Consider the following 5,323-nt stretch of genomic DNA (forward strand, 5'->3'; position numbering starts at 1 on the left):
AAGCCTCTGTCGCCTTGTTTTCGTCACTGTTTATGTGGAAATCATGTGTGCTTTCGGGTTTTCACATCAATGGCTCAGATCTCATGAAGCGTCCAATCAAGCAGCCCAAATGTTGGTATGAGTTCTGGCACTGCAAACACATTGTGGGCTACCGTTTTATTGAATGCAGAAATTTCTGAGGTCCAAATTTTCTTTATTCAGCGGTAATATTCTTTAGTGACACGTGTTTTGTTACAGGTGCCATTGGAAGATATATTTTCATCCTCCCCTAGATACCTGTAACATTCCTCGTCAGATACAGGGGAAACAGACAAATCATTGATGGAGATGTTACTAGTTTTCCCCCTTTTCCCAAAAATATTACAACATTTATCCTGACCAAACTCCAACCCTACATCCTTTGAGAATGTTGTAACTAGGTCAAGGCTCTTTTTCATCACATGCATATTCTTTGCATAAAGTATTAAGTCATCCACAAAGAAACCGTGTAATTTTGGTATTTCTGTTTCCTTCCTTAACATGAATGACAAGGGCTTTACAGAAAGTATATACAGCATCACAGAGAGCCTGTCTCCTTGGAATATGCCTTTGCGATATTGTATTCTATCAGTGATAATACAGTCACTCTTTGTGTTTAATTTCAAGATGGTGGCCCACCATGAAGTCAGGCCAGCTATGGCTTTGACTATTCTCACTGGAACTTTAGTTCACCACCCCTGGAGGTGAACTAGCGTACCGCTTTAGAAGGACCCTAGATAAACTTAAACTAAGAATTAAGGTTGTTGAAAAGCCAGGCAACCCTATCAGATCTATAATTGGTAGAAGCTATCCTTTTAGTAGAACTCTCTGTACGGATAACTATTGCACTGTATGTAGATTTAGCCCACAAACGAACTGTAAAGCCAGAAATGTGGTCTATAGTATAAGATGTATAGAGGGACGATGCAGTAACAAGACAGTAACATACGTAGGGGAAACTGCAAGAAGCATTGGTGAGCGGGTGAATGAACATTGGAGACAACTCAAGGAAGGTAAAAGCTCATCGATTCTGTACCAACACGCCGAACAAGAACACGGGGGATCAATCAATAACATAGAGATTAAGATATTGTCCACACATAGAACAGATGCAACAATTAGACAAATTACAGAAGCTACACATATAATAGAAAATAAACCTAGCCTGAATAGAAAACTAGAATGGAGCAATAGCGCACACCACAACATATGACAATAGTGGATCCTGCAAACATAATAAATACACAGGTAATTAAAGAAATAGAAATGAATATCTATATGTGTATGTATGTGTGTATATATGTATATATATGTATATGTATATGTATGTATATATATATATATGTATATGTATATTTTTTTTTTTTCGATTAGATTTATTATTATTATTACTAATATTGTTGTTATACATACATACAAGCATATGTAATGATAATAATGGGTGGATGTAAACACATGAACAAAATTAGAACAAAAGCAACAACAACAAAAACAAAATACAAATTACAAGAATGTATATAACCAGAAGATACAAATATTACAGGCATCCCCCCCACACACACTAAATAAACATAGACGCACATAGAGATATAAGCATGCGCAAATGAAGACATACAATAGAAATACAAAATGGCTGACGGTTAGTAAGGAGAGACACAAGTAAGTGAGAAGAAAACAAAGGACCACTGATGCGGTCACAGGAGTGTGACGAAAGAACTTTGGCCGAAATAAGATTAAGATTAATGTAAAAAATAAATATCACTGAAGCAAAATAACACCAAATATATAATGCGTGTGTTTTTATTGGCTAAACTGGCAATATGACCATTCCGAAATATAACAATATATATATATATATATATATATATATATATATATGGTACAAAAATGTTAAAAACACAAAGATGAAGTAGAACAACAAACAGCAAGTATTAGTTTTACACTAAAAAAAAAATTAGAAGTCTTTAACGTTTCGAACATATGCTCTTCTACGGAAAGAGGGATATAGAAGGAGAAAAAATAGAGACGAGAGAAAACAACAAATTTGTCTCCATTGGACACTCATCTGATGAGGACGATGAACCCGACACACACATGTATAACAGATGCGTGCGGGAGTACTAAAACTTAATTCCTATTTTCTTCTCTTATACTCATATTTCCTATTTACTCAAGTGGACAAATTACTGTTGTAAAGTTATTGCACATCATCGGTCTACGCAGTAACTACCGCTGTTTTAGCTATTGCAAACACACCGTTGCTTTTTAGCCTTTTTTCCGTATTTATGAAATACTTTGATATTTTCTTTTTTCATTTTTTATTTTTTTTATTTTTTACATTTAAATTGTCGAAGTACGAATTATTAATATAATACTAAAATGTAAAGTTTTTAGAAACTCAACACTCTATCACAATAATTCTTATTACGAAAAAAACGGAATTAATTATTTGTGAACACCCATGGAGGCATGTCCATCATTTGTTTATTTTACGCTTAAATTCTTGAATTACCGATGAATTCCCTGCATGACACTTAAAAGTAATGTTTTAGAAAGAAAATACTTTCGAATATATTTTAATAAAATGTATTAGAAGAATGAACTGACCATGTACATAAACACTCAAGGAAAAGGGGAAAGCAAGAGAGAGGAAAATAAGAACTAAAGAATGGGAACTATTAGAAATCTAATAAAATAGTTATAAATTTATCGTTATCTTTCTAAATGCTCCAAACTTTATGTTGATAAGTTTGCGTATTAATTAGTTATCCATTATTAACTCACAGCGAATTCGGCGAGCTGGCAGAATTGATAGCACGTCGAGTGTGAGTTTGGATTTATTAGAAATTATTATTGGAGTGCGTCTGTATAGTAATGCAAGTTTCTATTGACTGTTTTTTTATGTTATTTCCTGTTATAATTATTTGTGTGATGTGGAAGCGCAATGGCCCAGTGGTTAGGGCAGCGGACTCGCGGTCATAGGATCGCGGTTTCGATTCCCAGACCGGGCGTTGTGAGTGTTTATTGAGCGAAAACACCTAAAAAAGCTTCACGAGGCTCCGGCAGGGGATGGTGGTGATCCCTGCTGTACTCTTTCACCACAACTTTCTCTCACTCTTACTTCCTGTTTCTGTCGTACCTGTATTTCAAAGGGCCGGCCTTGTCACTCTCTGTGCCATGCTGAATATCCCCGAGAACTACGTTAAGGGTACACGTGTCTGTGGAGTGCTCAGCCACTTACACGTTAATTTCACGAGCAGGCTGTTCCGTTGATTCGGATCAACCGGAACCCTCGTCGTCGTAACCGACGGAGTGCTTCCATCCCATTTGTGTGATAGTCTTCGTTCGAAAGCTATCGTGTGTTTTCCCCTGTGGGGGAAACGTTAATTGCTGGCAAGATTCCGAAAAGTGTAGCTTCTTCGTCTGCCGAAGAGTCGTTAACCGACAGGGAGGCAAAAAAGATTGAAAGTTTAATATTTGGTGATATTTGGGATTCTTCTGAAAGTGGATTTCCCCAACCATCAATATGTACTGTTGCATAGAGGAATATTGACGTGAAAAGCCTCCAAACAGAAGAAAATAAACAAAAAAGAAGTGGAACCCGCCAGCTGTCGACAAGCAAAAATGACCTGACCGTTTATTTTGTTTATTTATTTATTACAATTCATTTATTTAAATGAATGTATGAATTTATGGTAATTTATTTGAGTTTGTAATAATTAAATTTATAATAAATAATACCTATGTAATAATAAAACTAATTAAATAAATGCGCCCTTTTAAAGCCTAGCCAGGCTCATGGACCCGGTTTCCCGGTTTCTATGGCGTATGTGTTCCCCAGCTGGACGGGACACCAGTCCATCGCAGCGTTACTCATTTTTGCCAGCTGAGTGGACTGGAGCAACGTGAAATGAAGTGTTTTGCTCAAGAACACAACGCGTCGCCCGGTCCAGGAATCGAAACCACAATCTTACGATCATGATGCTGACACCCTAACCACTAAGCCACGCGCCTCCACTAGACTCATGGACCCGGTTTCCCGGTTTCTATGGCGTATGTGTTCCCCAGCTGGACGGGACGCCAGTCCATCGCAGCGTTACTCATTTTTGCCAGCTGAGTGGATTGAAGCAACGTGAAATGAAGTGTTTCGTTCAAGAACACAACGCATCGCCCGGTCCAGGAATCGAAACCACAATCTTACGATCATGATGCTGACACCCTAACCACTAAGCCACGCGCCTCCACTAGACTCATGGACCCGGTTTCCCGGTTTCTATGGCGTATGTGTTCCCACCAGATGAACGGGACACCAGTCCATCGCAGCGTTACTCATTTTTTGCCAGCTGAGTGGATTGAAGCAACGTGAAATGAAGTGTTTTGCTCAAGAACACAACGCATCGCCCGGTCCAGGAATCGAAACCACAATCTTACGATCATGATGCTGACACCCTAACCACTAAGCCACGCGCCTCCACTAGACTCATGGACCCGGTTTCCCGGTTTCTATGGCGTATGTGTTCCCCAGCTGGACGGGACGCCAGTCCATCTCAGCGTTACTCATTTTTGCCAGCTGAGTGGATTGAAGCAACGTGAAATGAAGTGTTTCGTTCAAGAACACAACGCATCGCCCGGTCCAGGAATCGAAACCACAATCTTACGATCATGATGCTGACACCCTAACCACTAAGCCACGCGCCTCCACTAGACTCATGGACCCGGTTTCCCGGTTTCTATGGCGTATGTGTTCCCCAGCTGGACGGGACGCCAGTCCATCGCAGCGTTACTCATTTTTGCCAGCTGAGTGGATTGAAGCAACGTGAAATGAAGTGTTTCGTTCAAGAACACAACGCATCGCCCGGTCCAGGAATCGAAACCACAATCTTACGATCATGATGCTGACACCCTAACCACTAGGCCACGCGCCTCCACTAGACTCATGGACCCGGTTTCCCGGTTTCTATGGCGTATGTGTTCCCCAGCTGGACGGGACTCCAGTCCATCGCAGCGTTACTCATTTTTGCCAGCTGAGTGGATTGAAGCAACGTGAAATGAAGTGTTTCGTTCAAGAACACAACGCATCGCCCGGTCCAGGAATCGAAACCACAATCTTACGATCATGATGCTGACACCCTAACCACTAAGCCACGCGCCTCCACTAGGCTCATGGACCCCGGTTTCCCGGTTTCTATGGCGTATGTGTTCCCCAGCTGGACGGGACTCCAGTCCATCGCAGCGTTACTCATTTTTGCCAGCTGAGTGGATTGAAGCAACGTGAAATGAAGTGTTTTGTTCAAGAACACAACGC

The sequence above is a fragment of the Octopus sinensis genome, linkage group LG10 (genome assembly GCF_006345805.1).
Source record: "Octopus sinensis linkage group LG10, ASM634580v1, whole genome shotgun sequence".
Taxonomy (NCBI): Eukaryota; Metazoa; Mollusca; class Cephalopoda; order Octopoda; family Octopodidae; genus Octopus; species Octopus sinensis.